Here is a 21140-nt window from a genome sequence, read left to right as displayed (position 1 = left end):
CAAGCACAAATCAAGCCTATTATTGTATTTAGTAGTTCTCCCTATTCACCTCCTTGCTTGAAGATAGTAAAAAACGGGTGTGGTTGAATAAATGTGGAAGGATTTCAATGTCTCACATTCCCCATTCCTGCCTTGGAGCACATTTCAACTAAAATTTGCCGGGGGTTGTTGCTTGGGTAACCAACTGGACAGCTTCAACTGGCAGTCCTTAAGAAGACTTTGCCAACACGTGATGTCAAATATTTTTCAGTTAATTTAGAAAGACAGATTAAGAATTTCCAGGTACATCAGCCAATGAGAACTTCAGAACATTCTGAGGAATTTTTTTTTTTCCACAATAGAATTGGGTAATGCTTTAAATCACCATGCATGGATCATATCTACTGAATACTTAATGAGACATCCCAAGAACTCATCTTTCACAGAGGCAGCTTTTAAGTGAATTGGTTTGAGTGAAAAGTGTTAGCTTTGGATTGGAAATAAAGCTGCAATTTCGACCTGCCAATAATTAGTCTGTTTGTATTCCTTCCTTCCTTCCTTGTCTAAATGCCAGTTCCAAATGCTAGTGGAGTAATTTTTAAATAGAAACCTTAAGATGATGCATCCGATTAAAAAGTCACCTCTAGCTAAAAATAGCTGGATTTTCTTTTCTCTCCTGATAATCCAAAAATCTGCTACTTGAAGGTGTTTCATGTCTATGAGTTCCCTCTGCCTTTTTTCTTTCTGTTTGATCATTCTTCACTTGTTTGGCTCCACCTCAATCCTCAGAGCCTCAGATTCCATCTCTATTGAGAGGTCTTGGACTGAATCCTTAGGTCCTCGGATTCCATCTCTAAATAGAGGCCTTGGACTGAATTGTATCCCTCCTTCCCAAATTTATATGTTGAAGTCCTAATCATCAATATTACTATAAGTGGAGATATTAGGAAGATAATTAAGGCTAAATGAGATTATAAGGGAAGAGCCCTCATGGAATAGGACTGGTGTTTATTAAAATAAATAAATAAATAAAAAAGAGGAAGTGTTGCCAGAGATCTTTCTTGCCATACAAGCACAGAGGAAATGTCATGTGAGAATACAGTAAGAAAGTGGCTGTCTACAAGCCAGAAAGAGAGACTCACTATAAACCAACTGTGATGGCACTTTGATCTTGGATTTCTAACTTCCAGAACTATGAGAAAATAAATTTTAGTTGTTTAAGCCCTGAAATCTGTGGTACTTAGTTTTGATAGGCCAAGAATCTGTCCATCTACAGGAGGCTCTTCGCCTCCTTTTTATCATATCATTGGGTTGATTTCCTGCATCACATTTGTCACAATTAACAATAACTATTTCAATGTCTTTATTCATGTGTTTATCTTCTGTTCACATAAACTCACTCAAGATTAATTTGGTTTGTAAATTGTCTGGAATGGAAGAGAGTGAGCAAAGAAATCAGAAGGCCATGACAGTATATAGTTCAGGGGAGAGGGTTCAGAGAAAAGGGTTGCCTGAAAGACAGGGACCTTGGGAGAATAACATGGATATATTGAACCTGTTTGGGAACTAGGAACTGACAGAACTTGCTGACAGATATGATTTGGGGGGAGGAAGTGAGCGAAAGGGACAATTTAAGGATAGCATCTAAGTTTGAGGCTTAACAAGCTAGAGAATGATGGTATTCATTTCAGAAATGTGAACTAACATGGGATCATTTCAATAGTAGATTAACACCATTGGTGCTCTTTATTCTAGCTCAAGAGTTCTTAAAATTGAAATGTACATACAAATCACCTGGGAACCATACAGTTTCCAATTTAGCATCTGGACTCTCCATTTTATTCAGTTGGTCTACATGACTGTTCTTCCTCTAATTTCATACTGTTTTGATTACTGTACATTAACATAAATCTTAAAACCGGACAGTCCAATTCCTCCAACTTTGTTCTTCTTTTTCAAAATTATGTACCAAACTTACTAAACTCACTTGTTCTGGACAAGAATTTTCTCAAATTAATAAAAGCCTCCAAGAAACCCACAAAAGATATATATAACAGAGTACATCTTACTCAAGCTACTGTAAGTCAAAACTAAAGAGAACCTTAAAGAAAGCCAGAATGAAAAGATTCCTTACATATAGTAAAGCAAGGTAAGAATGACAGTAGACTCCTTGTCAGTAGCTGTGCAAATCTTTTTTTTTTTTTTCTTTTTTTGGAAAGATTTTTGCTACAGGGTACATGCACTTGCCAGGGAAACAGAAAGAGACTGTAAGAAACTGAGAAATTACCCCCTAGGAGGGATGGCCATGTTGCAATCCCCTCTCTTCCACTCTCCTGCAGGATTTTGGGCACCTGGTGTGAGTTTCAAGCCTCTAGGGCCAGGACCTTAGTTGGCCAGTGGGAGTCCAGTGATGTAACCATTGCACTCTCTGCTGGTCCTATAACTATGCAAATCTTAAGACAATGAAGTAATCTCTCTCTCTCTCTCTCTCTCATTTTTTTTTTGAGAGATTTTCACTGTAGGGCGCGTGCGCTTGCCAGACAGACAGAGAGAGACATAGAGACAGAAAGCGAGAAATCACCCCCCAGGGGGGATGGTCACGCAGCAATCCCTTCTCCTCCATTCTCCTCTCGGGATCTTGGGCACGCACGCACACGCGCCCAGCGTGAGTTTTAAGCCACCGGGTCCGGGACACGAACCACAGTCGACTACGTGGGAGTCCAGCGACATAGCCATTATGCTAACTGCTGGTTCCCTCTCATTTTTTTTTAGAGAGAGAGAGAGAGAGATTTTTTGCCGTAGGGCTCATGCATCCACCAAAAAGACACAGAGAGAAAGTGAGAAATCACCTCCCAGTGGGATGGCCACACTGCGATCCCTTCTCCATTCTCCTCTCGGGATTTTGGGCAAGCACACACACACATCCAGCATGAGTTTCAAGTCGCAGGATCTGGGACTTGACATGTATTTGACCATGTAGGAGTCCAGGAATGTAACCACTATGCCATCTGCTGGCCTCTGAAGCAATATCTTTAAAGTACTGAAAAGAAAGGAAAACACACACACATAACTCTCAAGCCAAAGAGCACACAAATTACAAATCACCAATATCAAAAATGAAAGAGAAGTCATTAGTATAGATCCTACAGACATCATAAGAAAAAGAAACTATTTCTACCTTCTACATTTCTACTATTTTATGTACATAAATTTGATGCCTCAGATAAAATATATGAGCTCATTGAAAGGCAAAGATTCACCAAACTTTCTCAAGTGAAAACAAATAACTGAAATAGTCCTAAGCTTATTTATAAATTAAATTCATGTTTTAAAAAATTATGTTTGTCACTGATAATTGTACTAAACATTTAAGGAAGAAGTAATACTAATTTTAAGCAAAATATTCTAAAACAGGGGAAACGGTAACTCTTCCAACACATTTTATGAGGTGAGAATTACTCCAGTATTAAAATCATAGGCCAATATTCCTCATTTACACCAAAAAATAAGTACAACAAAATATTAGCAAATCAAATCCTGCTATATATAACATATCATGGCAAAGTGGTGTTTATCCCAGAACATAAGATAAATTCGACTTTGTAAAGAAAATCAATCAGTGTAATTTGCCATGTACATATACTAATTTAAAAAAACATAGGTTCACCTTCATAGATGTCAAAACACATTTGAATAAATTAAATATTCATCAGAGATTTAGTTGCTGCAAACTAGAAAGATGAGAAAACTGGGGACCAGCAGGTGGCATGGTGGTTAAGGCGCTGGACACTCCCACATGGCCGACCAGGGTTCAAGTCCTGAATCTGGTGGGTTGCTTTCTCACTTCCTCTCTCTCTCTCATTGTCACCCTCTGTCTCTCTCTGCTCAAACTAAATAAATGAATGAATAAATAAAATAAATAATTTTTTTTTTTAAAAAAAGATGAGAACATTTTCTTAACCTGACAAATCATATTTATAAAATACCTACAGGTAAAAATCATACTAAATTATAAAAGAGTGAATGCTTTCTTGTCAGTTAGTAAACAAGACAAATAGGTTCATGAAATAATACAGGTTGGGAAAAAAGGATGTGTTTATATAAAAGTGAAAATCAAATTGGACTTCTTCCAAATTTATGAATCATATTACAGTCTTATCCCCTTGGACAGGGACCTCCTGTATTTCTTCCCTCATTTACTACCCTATGCCCATCACTTAACCTAGTGCCTGAAGTGTAACAGGCACTCCATAGACACTGAATGAGTGCAGGGTTGCAATTTCCTAACCAGTAGTCTCCATACAGCAATGATGAGTCAATACTAGTGCTGGTCCCATAGCACAGTGGTTAAGCACTTTGCACTGGGAACTGGAGACCACCTAGCTGACTGTGGTTTGAATTCCAGCTTAAAGGCCTGAAAAACCAACCAGGTGTGCATGCCCAGTGTTCTGTTAGGATAGAGAAGTGGAGAAGAAGGGGTTGCATCATGACCATGCCCATTGTGGAGGGCGCTCTCTCTGGCAAGTGTGCACACCCTCTGGCAGAAAATAGAAGAAGAGGAGGAGAGAGAGAAGAAGGGAGAAGAAGAGGAGAAGGAGGAATTTAGAGAAAGAAGGAGAAGGGAAAAACAAGATTAAAAAAAAAGAAAAGAAGAAAGAGAGAAAAGTGTAAAAGAGAAGGCAGTCTCAGTGGGGAAGTGGTAACGCAAAACTCTGCAATTTGGGAAGTCACATAGAAAACTGGAGTCCAGTTCCCTGACCAATCTCTACATGTCAGGTGCACACACATAACTGTGATCCTGACTGGCTCAGAAGGCTGGGGAAAGAATCAAGATATAACACCCCATTGAGGGTGGTTCGTTCTCTCTCTCTTTCTCTCTTTATCTCTCCCCCCATCTTTCTCTCATAAAGAAATGAGTAAAATAAACTTTATTTTTAAAAGTCACAATTTTTAGTGAAACAAATATATAACCCCAGAAAGTAAAATGGTTCAATCATCTAACAGAATTCAAGACCTGAGTTTACTCTTTCATTTGCTTACCAGTCACACAATGTATCATTACTAGCTTAAAAACACTGTGTTGATTAAAAAAAAATGCTTCTTTCTACTTCATCTCCCACATAAATAATTGTGTGTGAAAGGGTTAGTGTGTGACTAGTATACCTGGTTGTAATCACAACCTACCATTTGACTGCTGTTTATGTTAGCTGCCCATGGGACTGGGGTAATTTACAGTCCTCTCTTCTTCAAAATAAAATTTGGCTCATACTGGGTCAAGATCATGTTAATGCTTGTTGTCCACTGCTGCTCTGAAGCAATAGGCTTTAAGTAAAACTGAAGTTTTATAATCATGTATTGGTGGTCTTTTTAAAAAGCAAACTTTAAAAACTAGATAAGCTACTGAAGCAGAAAAAAATCTATAATGGTCTTAAAAGGAAAAAGCATAATCTTATTTTTAGCTATCATGAAGAAAAACACATTAAACAAAACTATTTATTTGGAGATAAGGATAGGATTATGTGTCTATCATTATTCAAAAACTTCTATATCGTTTCTTTATAAAATATGCTGAGATTATCTGAGGCAAAATCTCACACTTTTCCAGAAATTATTCTCTTTAAAATGAACAAAGAACTGTTTGTGAGTGTGAAAGGCTGAAGGGACCAAAAATAAAAATAAAAAAAAAAGAAATACACATCATGTACGTTGGAAAAAGAAATACTTTCAATTTTAACTGGTTGATTTTAACTTTTCTACATAATTAGTTTGTTTTGCTAGAAAGATAAATTTTACTATTTCAACCAGCTTACTCTAACCCTACTTGAAATTGAAAAATCAAATTGTAGTACAGTGTTTGTTTTTTCTACCATGGAAGGTAAAGCTTCAGGGGTAGAAACTGAGATGAAAGGTATTTTGATGATGTACAGGGTTAAATAGATAGACTCCAGGTCACTTTCAAGTGTTAACTTCAAGGCTAACAGTAGTGCAACTTGTGTTTGCAACCAACATGTACCGTCAGACAATACACGCAACCCTCATTGATGTTGCATGTGAGTGAATGAGGACATCGGTTGGCCCTCTGTCAGTAAACAGATGTGATCCAGAGACACATGAGGATCTGCCGCTATGGTTCAGTGGGAAGTTAACATCTTCTACAAAGTCACTTTTCTGTCTGTAATCATGTGCTCAGGTTGATGTGACCAAATGTGGGACTTAGAAGAGTTTAACAAAATCAAGCTTGTCTCAGATGGAGTGTAACCTCCCATCAGAAGGGATTAAAGTAATTCAGTGAGCAATCTTAAATACCCAAATGATCATCAAAATGATTCCCTGTTTTAATTTGGTATTTCTGAAAACCTAAGCCAATCCAAACTAAACCCAAATATTTTTGTTTAACCAAGTCACCTCCTCATGAGTTTAGAGCAATAATTCTTTGCTCTACTAGAGAGATGCATATTTTGATTTCCTGATCATCTTCTACTTCTATCCCAAATGTTGCATGGCATTTCTTTTCTTTTAATAAGATTTTATTCTTTCAGAAAGCATTTTCAGGACATTCTTGCCTTGTTTTGGAATAATTGGATGCCTCAACACCAGGCTTGAGAAATAAAAGTATTGTCTCTAAGCTACCTTGTTTTTTGGGACCAGCAAATGCCATATTGGTTATGTCACTGGACTTCCACATAGTTGAATGCAGTTGGAGTCCTAGACTTGCGGACTTAAAACACACTGAGCACGTGTGTATGTGTGCCCAAGATCCCAAGAGGAGAATGGAGGAGAAGGGACTGTGGCATGGCCATCCCCCCGAGGGGTGATTTTTCTCACTTTCTGTCTCTCTCTCTCTCTGGAAAGTGCACATACCCTATAGCAAAAATCTCTTTAAAAACAAACAAAACAAAACAAAAACCTTGTTTTTCATCTCATTATAAAATAAGACAGAAATAAATTGTTAAGTGTGTTACTCAAGGTTTAGACACAATGTCAATTTCTACTATTGAAAAAAGTTTTCATGGTATACTACTTACTTCAGAAATAGACATTGAGCTCTATATATGTTCTAAGAACTAAGATGGTTAAGGAAATGATAGAGATTAATTTGGACAATTTAAACTTCCAAACCAGTTTGTCCCAAGGTTACGAATCCAAGATAATAGCCTTGATCTTGCAATGTAACTTTTACTCTGTAGATAAATAAATGTAATATTCCTGCTTCTAATATGACTTCAGGCAAAAATAATGACCACCTGAAAATGGTTTTTCCATAAGACAGGTTATAAATGTGATCAGCAGAAATGGCTTCTCATGCCGGTTCAATCACTCATAACACATTAAGAGAAAAAACTACTCAGAGGCTAAAGGCCAGAACTGCGTAGACCAGGGCACTGCTTATCTATTGTATGGATGCTTTTAATGAAAAAATAATGTCTGCATACAAAAACACCTGCATCTCCAGCTGATATTCAACATCTAAAATTACAGTGAAGATGAGGTTGAGGGGGCTGCCTTCCGCTCAGCATCCTAAATCATTATTGCCAATACCAAGTTCCTCCCTGAGGTTTTTGGCTCTCTTCTTGGTTTTATTCAAAAGCTGTTTGCTTCTCAGATTTACTTTTTATGTTTACTATAGATTGTGGGCTATTCATGTCAGGCATGGGCATCTAACCTTTTAGATTATTTTTTTTAATATTTATTATTTTTTTTATTTAGCCAGAGAGGGATAGAGTGAGAAAGAGAAGGGGTGGGGGGTGAAAAAAGAAGCTGTCAGGTCTGGGACATGAACCACGGTCAACCATGTGGGAGTCCAGCGCCCTTAACCACCATGCCACCTGCTGGGCCCCCCAATCTTTTAGATTTTTGATGTAGAACTGTGCCTAGAAGGTGATAGTGATGGCCAAATCCAGTAAATATGATAAATGAATAGGTGGTTATCTCCTTGTCAGAAATATTCCTGACATACAAATTAAGTTTTCTTTGCTGTGGATTTATACTCACTTTTCTTGAGTCCTTGAAAGTTTAGATCCTTCAAAAACTAACCAGTTTAGACTCTATGTCAATATTGTAACCTTCACAGTTTTTATATGAAGCAAATTTGATAACAAATTTGCAAGGCCAGTGTAGGCATATGGAGGAAGAGAGAATGTAATCTACAATACTATTTATCTACATGATAAAGCTACAAGAAGATAATTTACAAATATGACATGCATACACACAAATTTGTCTGCCACAGTTACGCAATCAAACTTCCAAGTTACGCTTTACTAATCCTGCCCTTTTTGGATTTTTTGTGTTAATAGTCATTCTCCCCTCTTCAATCATTCTCAAGTGAAAACGTTCGAAAGAAAATACAGGAAATTAGTTAATAAAAAAAAAGAAGAAGAAAAATAGAATTATAGTCAACTGTAGTTCAAGTCCCGAACTGCAAAAAATGCCTAAAAATTGTTTAAGTTACAGGATTTGTTGCTGTTTTTGTTGTTGGAGGCAACAGAAAACTCATCCAAAACTAGCTTAAACATAAAAAGGAAAGTATTGGCTTGTGCATTTGAAAAGCCCAAAGCCATGGACTGCTTCATGCAAAGATTCATCTTTGCTGGGCCACAGTTTCTTTCCTTCCATTTCTTATCCGCCACCTCCTAAACAGCTTCACCCTTCAAAGGAGCACAATAACCTCATCAAGTATATACCATGTATCTTCTTTGCTTCAAATTCAGGATATCAGAACAAGTCTTTGCCCAGAAATTTCAGCAAAAGCTTCCTTTCATTGTAACTGTTCTTTGGGTCACATGCCAATCTCAGTGGCCTGGGAGCAACCATGGCTCCAATGTGTATAGACTCACATCACATGCTTGATTCCTAAGCTGGAGGGAGCCAAAGCACATGGCTGAGAGGACTGGAGGAGTCATTCTCTGGTGGGAGTTTTTATTTGTTTACCAGAAGAACAGCAAATGGATACTGAGCAGAAAACACAACCTACCTTGCCCTTCCTTCAAGTCTAGGATCGAAACCTAGTCTTTCTAGTTAGTCTTTTCTGAATATCCACCCCTGAAGCAATCTACACTGAAATCCCAACTATAATCACTCCTTTAGCAATAAATTTTGCACAGCCTGTGCTGTAGTATCTGAGGTGCCGTGGACTACTGCTTATATCTGTGCTGCTGGCACTCCAGGTGGATACTGGTATCATCCCAGGCTCATATTCTCTTGGTCTATCTTTTCAGTTCAGACACTGGTACAGCAATTAGCCATGTGTAAGGGTACTCTAATTATGCTTTATCTCAGTTACACACAGACTGACTCTCACTTTCTGCCCCAGGACCTCTCTGCTACCCTCACTTGTACCCCACTGAGCCATTCTGACTCATGGGTGAAACTGGAAATGAAAGGGATCCTTGGCCAAAAGGGGATAGAAGCCATTGGATAAATACTCCCCTTTACTGTCTCCTGAGCTAGAAATTCCAAAGAACATTCTTCATGAATTCTCAGTGGGTCCCCAATAGGATGGAGCCCTACCTGCTCACAGCAGGAACCAGGCTGAGCATGATTGTTGGATCAGATATTCTTCAGTTACTGTTTTAACCCTCAGCTCTCACTTCTGCTCTTTGGAACCAATTGCCAGAATACACTACCTGTCCTTAAGCCCTTTTCTCAGCTTCTGCTTTCTGGGGAATGCTTAGGTCAAACAAACTATAAGTTCTTTGAAGACAAACTTGTACAATGGGGTACTCAGGATATATTTATTGATTAATTCTATTAAAGGAAAAAAAATGGAGCAATAGAAAAGGCTTCCAAAATGGGACACGTGTACTAATAGACAAATGTACTAGGTAACACAGTTTTTAGGAGAGAGATGAACATTAAAGGGCAAACATAGATTCCTAGGGGCCAATGCAAGAGAATTTCAGTTCAGTCAAACATTGGAGCCTAGAGTGGGTCACATCCTCAATATTATGGAATGCTTTACTCATTATTCATTCCAGACATCCAATTGCTCATTATTTCAGTAATAGTAATTTTCTAAGTAAATTCAAATTTTTACTTTTTTAAGGTAATAAATATTTTATCTGAAATCCTTGTGATTTGCTCACTTGACTTAGGGTCAATGAGTTATGAAAATATTTATCTCTTTTTCAAAATAGATGTAAGGCTGGATGAGTCTGTGTAAAGTTGAGCAATATTCCAAGTCTCATAGCTTAGTACTTTGACTCTTAAATTGCTCCTAAGTGCTACTTGACCTCTGCAATGATAATTCTTCTCATACACTGATGAGCAAAGGAGAATGAGTCACACATAGAGAAAGAAAAGATCAATATGTAACTACTCTAAATTGCATACGAAGTTCATTGCCATGCCTGGAAATGAATTGTGGAAAAGAAGCCCTCTCTGAAATATACCACTGGGTCTTCAACACAGTAATCTTAATAGTTTAGACTGCATTAGCAAAATAAACAAAACTTATTTCCTGCATTAACACAAAGCTATCCATCTTTGTGAGTTTTTAAAATTTCTATAGTGACAGGTTTGTCTAGAATACCAAAGCTCTCTAACTCTTGCTTAGAAATAGAAAGGCCAGCAGGTATTAAGTCTGACCACTGAGATTAAGGTACATCATGCCCAAGCAAAAGCATGTAATGGGGATCAGCAGGTGGTATGGCTGTTAAGACCCTAGACTCCTACATGGCTGTGTTTCGATTCCCAGACCTGGCAGCTTGCTTTCTCACTTTCTCTATTTTTCTCTCTGGCGAGCACACAAGCCCTGTAGAAAATTAAAAAATAATAACAATAATAAAATTTTAAAAATATTTTTTAAACAATTATTTATTTTATTCCATTTGTTATTATTATTTTTCAGTTTGACACATGGAGACAGAGAGAGAGAGAAAGCAATCCACTAGGTCCCGGGCTAGAACCATGGTCGGCCATGTGGGATTCCAGCACCCTTAACCACCACACCACCTGCCAGCCCCAATTCTTTTAAAAAAACATAATAGAGAACAGCAAGAATTATCATTACTGAGGACCACTCATATGCCAAGATCTTCTACATATTATAGAATCCTAAATAAATCTCCTTCCCCTGGTGAAAACATTAAATCCTAATTCCTGAAACCTATAAATGTTAATTTAGAGGGGAAAGGGAAATTTTTATATTAATATTGAGAAGGGAAAATTATCATGGATTATCCAGGTAGGTCCTAAATGCAATCATAGAATCCTCATTAAAAAGGCAGAGAGGCATTACATAGAAGAAGAGAACATGTGGTCATGAAAGAACAGACTGTAGTGATGCAGTCACAAGCCAAGCAATGTCTGAAGTTACCAAAAACTGGAAAAGACAAGGAACAGACTCTCCTCTAGAGCTCCCAGAGGAAGTCCCGCCCTCCTGACACCAATATCAGTCTAGTAATGCTGATTGTAGACTCCTGGTCTCCATAATTGTAACAGAATAAATTTCTCTGGTGCCCAGCCACCAAGCATGTGGTAATTTTTTTTCAGCAACTACAGGAAACTAATTCACATGTGTTATTTAATCTTCACAACAACTTTTGGTGGTAGCTACTACCCTTATTTTACAGATGAGGAAACTTAAGTCAGAATCATTGCCCTAAATCATCTAGCAAATGGGCAGTAGAAATGTCAAGTTTAGTCCAGTTCCAGAATCGAAGCCCTTTTGTTACACTCTGTGTTTCAGTCACACAGACCTACAATGATGTCTTTTCCCATATCCCTGCTCCTGGCCTCCTGCTTTCAGAGCCCATACCCTCTCATACTTTACCTCAAGGAAATGAGTCACTTCATCTTGTTTCTTGGCCCCTGTCCCTAGTCTGAGGGTCCCCTTGGCATGCTTCTTTGCTCTGGTATCACCCATACATTAGGCCTTTGCCTTACCTTTCTGAATAGACTATGCGTTCTTATGTGGCAGTGACTCCTTTGCCTTTGCTTGCAGGCCTACCTAGAGTCTAGTACACAGTCTGTGCTTAGACACAGTTACTGAATGAATGAATTATACCATATTAATCCCTAAATAAAAGCAAAAATAAATAAGTAAACATTAGTGAGAGTGAGGATCTTTGGAGTTTCATGTTTGAATACGATGAGATATAAGATAAAGAACACTTTATTTCTTTATACTTCTTCAGTTTCTTTATAGATAAGTGGGTATAATAATTGTATCTATTTCATAGAGTTATTGAGACTATTGAATGTCTTAATATGGTAAAAAACTTAGAACAAAGACCAGAACAGAGTAAGAGCTCTAGGTAGGTACTCACTTTTTTTTTTTTCTTTCATGAGAGTAGAAGGTAGAGAAAAGGAAAGAGATAAAAACAAGTACCCTCAACGGAATCTCATACTGCTTTCTTTGTACCTCCAGTCCCCAGCAGCCTCAATTGTGAAGACATGAGTCCAATGTGTACAGGTCAGTGGGGGAACTGAACCTGTGATCTTCCATAGGCTATAGCTTTGCTTGAGCAGTATGTTAGAGATGCACCACCAAACCAGCCAGCTATTTTTTTTAGATTATTATTATTTATTCTCATTTTTTTAAACATTCAATCACTATTCATCATTTGGATTTTAAAGAGAATTTATTCCACATGAAATACTTCTCAGACCATCCCAGTAGAAAATACTATACATTTTATTATCAACAGGTAATGTAATAAACCATTTCTGTGTCTCACAAATCTCATGCCTCTCTATTCATTCTCATGCTATCCTTTTCTATACTCTTCCCTTCTCCCCTTGCCACCCCCCATTCCAACTGTCTTCAGCATCCATAAGTATTTCCATTGCTTTTATGCCTTCCAATATTTCAATCTCTACCACAGAGTGTGGATAATCAGTATATATTAAGTGGAAACATACAATATCTTTCTTTAATAGCCTGGCTTGCTTCACTCATCCATAAATCTTCCATATTCAACCACTTTCTATCAAATGCCAGGATCTTGGGGGGGGGGTTGTTGCTGTTGTTTATTTGTTTTTGTGGCTGACAGTATTCCATAGAGTATATGTGCCACACTTTTTCAATCTATTCATCTGTTTGTGGACTTTTGTGTGGGTTCCATGTCTTAGCAATTATGAATAATGGTGCAGTAAACATTGAGGTGCAAGTGCTTTTCCCACTAAGGGTTCTCCTGTCCTTTGGGTAGAAATCCAGAAGTGAGATTGCTGGATCAAATGGTAGCTTTATGTGTAGATCTTGTTTTCCACAGTCCAGTCAGCTATTTTTAGCTTTTATGTCAGTAAGGTGGAGGCCTTTTTTTAAAAGTAAATAGATAAATGGTCTAAAAACTTTTGAAGCTACAACCGATTTTTATAATTTCATGGTTCAGCTGAACACAACCAATCCTCAGAAGACAAATTTAACTTTGAAATGGCTGTGTAGCTCAACATCGGTAGTGAGCTACAACTGGAAATGACAATGCCTTTATAGTCTTTCACTCAAACAGAAAGCATGAAAAATTGCATTTCAGAAATAGTAAGTGTCCCGACCTGGGGGGACAGCCGAACAGGTTTCCTGAGTGAAGGAGTGAGAGCCGGGACAAGCGGCGTAGTGTTACAGCATGGAGACGACAGTGTCGTCCGTTTATTGTGGGCAGCACGGTATAGCACAGAGACGACGCAGTGTCACAGCTCTTAAGGGTCGTGTCTACCATGAGCAGCATGGAGACGACGCGGTGTCACAACTCTTCAGGGTCGTCCGGAGACGATGTAGTGTTACAACTCTTCAGGGTCTCCCAGGTCGTCTGGAGACGATGCAGTGTCAGCTCTTCAGGATCTTCAGGGTCGTCTGGAGACTGTGCGGTGTTTCAGCTCTTCAGGCTCTTCAGATGTCGTCTTCCTGGTCGTCGTCGTCTGGCTACTGTGGGCCAGGCATCGTGGTTATATACACTCTGGTGGGTTGTAAACAGTGGGCCCTGATTGGTTGTAAACGGTGAGCCGTGATTGGTTGTAAACGATGGGCCGTGATTGGTTGCTTTTGGACCAATCATGAGGTGCCAGATATGCAAATTTGAGGGATTCTAGTGGCCAATCAGAGCAGGGTTTCGAAGTTCAGGTTTTTTTGAAGGGAACCAATCATGGTAATTGTTTGCTCCCTGAGAAACCTCGGCAGACTCGCTGGTGCGCAGCCTCCCACAAGTAAGATACATCATACCTTGGAGTTTCATTAGAGATTCCCACAATGTTATATCTTAGTGTCTCTAAAGTAAAGGAACCTCATTGACTTTGAGTCTTAATGTTGTATTAATTTCGATACGTTGATATTTACAGATTGGCTGCTGCCAGGAACTCAGTCTACTGCTTTGATTCTAGTTGGTGAACAAATTGAATTAATTTGAAACACATGGAGAAGCACAACTCTTCTGTTTGCATGTGTGAGACCTAACGTTTTTAATTGGTTCACAAGTTTTTTTATGTAACAAGTGAAAATCAAAGATTTTCAAAAGATACACAGATGAAAGAATAAATACACTAACATTTTTTAAGGCTTTTTTGTTTGGTTTGTTTTGCTTTCTCTTCATTTGTTTTTTGGTCTCATAAAGTAAACACAAGATTTTTTAAACAATTAATATATTATTTCACGGAACAAAGATGCATGGCTTGAGACCTGGGATACAAATCCCATTGCCTGAACTTAAGTAAACAATAAGTCTATTGTGGAGCTGGCTCCGTGGTACAACAATAATGTGTTGTTCAAGAGAAGCTGGATCTCACACAGCAATCACAGTTCGAATCCTCAGACCATTCGGCCTGAAATATGGTAGGCACCTCTGAGAGTACTCAAGATCCAATGAACTGGAGGACTAGAAGAAGGGGCTCACAGTGAGACCAGACCCCATAAAAAGAACTTCTCTCTCTTTCTCTTTCTCTCTGCCTTTCTCATGCACACATACTCTATCATGAATAAAGTGAAAAATAAAACTTATAATTCATGGACATTAGTAACTTGGCAGTAATGTTTTGTAGCTTTGTGGTCATCCTGTAAGTATTGTTCTTGGTTGCAGATAAGGTGCTGGAGGTACTAAAGGGAATGTACCAACCAACCACCTCTTCCCTCAATAGGTTCACTACACACTCTCCTCCTGTACCACGAACTCAAGGGAGCCTCTGTTTTTTATTTAAGGGATTTTTGTTGTTGATAGTGGTTGACTGAAATATGCCAGGACTGTAGACTCTGAGAAAAACGGTCATGTCAGAAAGGACTAAAGTGCTTGGTCAATCCTATATCCCACTAAAGGGAAGGATTTGGAACATTCATTGATCCCCTCTCATAATGAATTGTAACTAGAATAGAGATAAGACACTGGTGATGAACTGGAAGAATAAAAAGAAAAATGATCAGGACCTAAACAGGATAGAAGAGCATGGCAATCTGAATGGAATGGTTGGTAGACTCAAGAGGCATTTTAGAGGAAGAATCAACAAGATGTGAAAAACAATTGGATGAATTGAGAATGAGGGTTCAATAGAGAGATGAGTTAGAAGTAATCCCGAGGCTCCTAGTTGAGGAAAAATGGGTGATGTTGATGACATAGAGTAACATATAAAATTAGGGAGGAAACGAAAAGACAGGTAAGTAATATGGGGAAGAGAAAAAAGAGTTTGTGTCTAAAAATGTGGAATTGAGATGCTTGAAAGATAGCTGTACAGAGGTCAATGCCTAACACATAGCTAGAAACTCAGAATTGATGCTGAAGAGAGTAGTCAGGGTCACAACCTTAGATTTGTTATTCTCAGTAGTATTTAGAATGTTTTTTTATAGTACTGTACATTAAATGAAGTCTTTTCTCACCATTTTCATATTATACACACACAACAGCTATGTAAGAGTAAGCAGGACAAATTTTTATTATTTTCATTTTCTATTAAAGGAAATCAAAGCTCAGAAATGTTAAATAATTTTCCCAAAGCCCCATTGAAACTAGTCTCATACCTTCTAAATGTGTACTGATATTTCTTAGACAGTGTGCTCTGGGAAACTGGAACTAGTCTCATACCTTCTAATGCCAAAACCAGAACTAGTTTCATACCTTCTAAATGTATACTGATATTTCTTAGACAGTGTGCTCTGGGAAACTGGAATTCTACACTCATTGCTTGCATATTTAAATTGGATCTATTGCGGAAAGATGACACATAAAATCTTGCAAGTCAGTGAACTTTCCTTGGGAACTATGTATATTAAACAGGAAGAAAAGGAGCCAGGGAAGGAAAGAGAGATAAAGTAGTGTTTTGCTGTAGGGCATGTGCACTTGCCAGAAAGACAGAGAGAGACAGAGAGACAGAAAGTGAGAAATCACTCCTCAGGGGGATGGCCAGACTGCAATCCCTTCTCCATTCTTCTCTTGGGATCTTGGGCACACACGCATACGCGCGCTCTGCGTGAGTTTAAGCCACTGGATCCGGGACTCCAACTGTGGTCAGCTACATGGGAGTCCAGTGACATAGCCATTACACCAACTGCTAGTCCCTTGTTTCATTTTTTTAAAAGAGATTTTTTCTATAGTGTATAAGGACTTGCCAGAGATGGAAAGCGAGAAGTCACTCCTTGCAGGGGGATGCAATCCCTCTATTCTTCGCTTGGGATTTTAGGCATGCACACACATGTGCCCTGCATCGGTTCAAAGCTACCACATCTGGGACTCGAACCACAGTCAACTAAGTGGGAGTCCAGTAGCGTAACCATGATGCCGTCTGCTGGTCCTGAGAGAGAGTAGTTTAAAAGGGAAGAGGAAAAGATAAAGAAATTGAGGTCACAGAAGAAAAAAAAGAGGAAGAAAATCAAACACCAAGGATTAAAGATCTGTCAAAGATTGTTTCTTCCCCAATTCCCTTCTATTTTCCATTCCAGTCCCATCTAGAGTAAAGATAAATGAGGTTGTCTCACAGTTAGATACATGAAGGGTCCTCTACTCCATGCGAAATACTTCTGCCCATGAGTATAGAACAAATGTGTATTTCCAGCTCTAACTCCTTGCCCACTATCTCAAGATTCTGCTTAAGAGTTACTCAAATAGATTTTTTAAGCACTACTGCCCAGTGATAAAGTCATCAGTAAATTTCACAAGATTCCACGTGTAACCTTTAGTCATAGATCAATATGTAATAACATACTTTTACATGTAGATCACATTGGAGAGGCTATGTCTTGCATGTCTATACAACAACAAACAGATGTTTTGGCAAAGAGAAGAGCCTCCATATGTTTATGAGTGGCAGTATCTCACGGTGAGAAGCAGTTCCCACTTTTTTCATCTTTGTTTTCAGTTTTATTTGAAAACATTTGTTTCTGATATATAAGTTTTCAAGACATAAACCTGACTTTCAAAAAAACCAGGTTTAAACCTGGCTTATTGGTGTAGCAGTAACATGCTGCTCAAGAGAAACTAGATCCATATGGAGGATCAAGGGTTCAGTTCTCTGGTAAATCTGTACATGGGCACATGTGTCCATGATCCTGGCTGGCTGGAAAGGCTAAAGTGTGGACAGGGGTGGGAGTGTGGGACCCTGTTAAAGGTGCTTTTGTCTCTCTGTTTCTTACTCTCATGAAAGAAAAAAAGGTAAGCAAAAACAAAACAAAACAAAACAAAACAAAACAAAAAAACAGGTTTCCTTGAAAATTAGGCAAATCATATATGAAAGGAAAGTAAAATGGGTTAGGTCAAACTTTTTAACAGCTTCAGTATTATGAACATTTATTGAGAGTTTTCCATGTAGAGCACTGTGCTAGGCACTCCGAGGATATAAATAAATATATAAAAATATATCTCTCAAAGATTTTTACTTTGATGGAGATAAGGGCACCTACCAAAAGTGTTATCTGCTGTCCTGATTTCTCAGCCACTTCAAAGTTAAGCAAAGTTATATGGCTAGTTCTGCTAGCTATCTGCTATGGAAGGCCAAAGCATGGAAGATCTAGCTCTTTACCCTCCTTGTGTCTCTCTCTACCCCTTCCTTGATAATCAAGACTGCTTTAGATGGTTGGGAACCACAATGAGCCTTTACCAGTTGAAATTCTGAACAAATGTGTAGATCAGTTCTTTCTGCTGCGTCATGTTAAACATGTGCTCTGATAAATAATCATTTTTGTTTTTTTTTCAACTATTCCACTGAAATTTTAGAGTTGTTTGTTACTAAAGCATGCACCTGGCCTATCCTGACAGATACGTTTGCCTTTATGGAGCTCACATCTAACAACTAACTGATTGATGACACATCCCACTTTATCCTGAATAGTCTTGTTCCATGCTTGTTATAGCTTAATTAACACTTGTTAATGATTTTAGCACATCATTTCACTTTTGAAAGTATCCTTGTCAACTTGTAGAGAAAATTTAACTATGATGAGTAATATAGAAGATACATAAATATAGCATTGAAAAAGGAGAAGAAAATCCTACTTTAAAGATTTAACCATTTGGGACCAGCAGTTAGCGTAATGGCTATGTCGCTGGACTCCCACGTAGTCGACAGCGGTTCACGTCCCAAACCTGGTGGCTTAAAACTCATGCTGGGCGTGTGTGCATGTGCGCCCACGATCCTCAGAGAAAAAATGGAGGAGAAGGGATTGCCCCGGGGGGTGATTTCTCGCTTTCTGTCTCTCTGTCTCTCTCTGTCTGGCGAGTACACAGGCCCTATAGCAAAAACCTCTAAAAAAAAAAAAAGTAAAAAAAAAGATTTAACCATTTGAACTAGCTATTAAAGAAAACACTGTTCTGTCAGCCAAACCTTAAAGCAGGCCAGGTTTGGGGAAAGGGTACTTCAATAGCTCTCAGTTTGATCCAAGATCCCAAAGGAAACATGAGTAAGATATTCTGTAGGACAGTAAGCAGATTAAGGTAAGTGCAGTAAATGTGAGGACAGAAGGTGGAGACAGCAGAGAAGCAGGAGGAAGATTGGTTGGATATATTATCAAGGGCTTTGAAGACCCCACTGAGGAGAGTTTGTTTGGAAGAGATGCATATTACACTTGACTTCTCTGATTAGCTTTTCTTCTCATCATTGACTTTCTGATCCAAATCTTGGACAACTCAGTTCATAAAAAAGATTAGTAGGCATTTTGATGAGATAGAGAGACTTTTTATAAACTTTACATAGAAATTTTTTCAAAAAGGTGACCCAGCAAAAAGTAGATGGATGATCCATTGAGACAATGATGGTTGATGCTTTGGGAATCATTTTTATAAATTATACAAATGCTTACAGTGAAAGAGATACTCTATTCGTATATGGAAATGGATATACTACCAAGCTCTAAAATACAGTACAAAGAAAAACGATTACATATCATGGCTGTTGTGAGTTACGTGCCTGAGTTTTCCTAGGACAGACATAGCCTGTGCCTCTGGTAATAGAACCCCCTTTTGCCCTCAGAAAGATCTCAGCTTGTCTGATAAATGATGTGGTATCCCTTCCAGTGACATTCAGGGTGGAGGTGATCCCATATTCCTTTCTTTTCTTTATTCTCAGAGATTTAATTAGAACCAACATGAGCGTGCATTAAATGGGCATGATGATCAACATCAGTCATTTGGGAAGCCTCTTCTCCTGCCTTGGATGTTACAACTTGATGGGTTCATGCCCCAGATCTTCTACCTCAAGCCATCTATCTACCAGGCCAGCAAGATCCTACCATCCAGGCTGAATATAAACACCCATTGATTCTAATGCAAGTTTCCCAGCCTTTAGACTTAATACCCAATTTTATCTACCCTCCAACACCCATGCCTTCTTCTGAGTGAGTAATAAATCATGCATGGCAAGTAGATGTGGGAAAACACATTAAATCGTAGTAAAAGATACCAATTAACAAATAGGATCAGGGAAGTGTTTAAGGTCTTTGAAAAACATTTGAACCATTCTTATGGATATCCTCATTAGCAAACATTGAAAAATATTTTCTCCCTAAAGTGGTGAATATATTCATCATATAGAAATCAGCCTACCTTGTATTATGTGCCACAACGTAATACAATTTAGTATCTGTCTACAGCAAGAAATAACAAGTGCATGATTGGCGTACATCGCTATTTTTGACTCTGTTCATAACACCAATATTTTAACATAAGTCGCTATAATTTCTGCTAAAGCTGGTAGCTCCTGAAATTGCTTGCTGAGACTGTCAGGCTGCTAGAAGTACCTGACTTGTGGAAGCAGATATGGTGAATCCAGGATGTGTGGCCATGTAGTGATACCTGTGGACTCTGCCTCATTTTGAATTTAAACCCTGCCATTTATTTTTTTTATTTTTTTATTTTTTTGGAGAGGTTTTCACTATAGGGTGCGTGCACTTGCCAGACAGACAGAGAGAGACATAGAGACAGAAAGCGAAAAATCACCCCCCAGAGGGAATGGTCACGCCGCAATCCCTTCTCCTCCATTCTCCTCTTGGGATCTTGGGCACGCACGCACACGTGCCCAGCGTGAGTTTTAAGCCACCGGGTCTGGGACGCGAACCGCGGTCGACTACATGGGAGTCCAGCGACATAGCCATTACGCTAACTGCTGGTTCCCAACCCTGCCATTTATTTTGATAAATAAATAAATAAATGGTTTCTCCTTCGCATAGAAATCTGTTCTTCTCCATTCTGTTTTTAACTTTTCTGGATTTCTACTCCAAGTTCATATCGTATCATCCCACATTTGGGTACATTCTACATAGTTTCCTAGCTGTTCCTGCCCATCATTCCCTCCAACTTGAGTGAGGGCTTCTGGAAGACAGAAGCCAAGACCCTGCATGTTTGGTCAGATCAGATTCACACAAGGTTCCAGCTAAGGGCTAAGCAGGGACTGAAATCAAGCTTATGTCTGGTTTCCAGGCCTCGTGCCCTGGTACAGAGCTGTGGTCGTCAGACAAAGGGGGGCCTTTTTCACATTTGCACCAAGAATCTTTATAGGCCCCAGTAGGAAACACATATTTTAATTCTATTAAATGTCTCACAGCGTTTAACAGTGTTCCAAACACAAACTAGGGTGGGGGGAGGTCTTTAGAAAATGCCTCAAAGAACAATAACACTCTTGATTATTATTTGAAATATTTTCTGAGGAAGAATAAAAAAGAAAAAGAAAACTGGATGTGAAATGAGGGACTGAGAACAAATACAGTATATGAAAGAGTGGCTGGGCAAATGTTTATTGTTATTATTCTTTACTCATCT

Source organism: Tupaia chinensis, unplaced genomic scaffold (genome assembly GCF_000334495.1).
Source record: "Tupaia chinensis unplaced genomic scaffold, TupChi_1.0 Scaffold000251_1, whole genome shotgun sequence".
In the NCBI taxonomy this organism is placed as follows: domain Eukaryota; kingdom Metazoa; phylum Chordata; class Mammalia; order Scandentia; family Tupaiidae; genus Tupaia; species Tupaia belangeri.
This window is presented reverse-complemented; position numbering follows the sequence as displayed.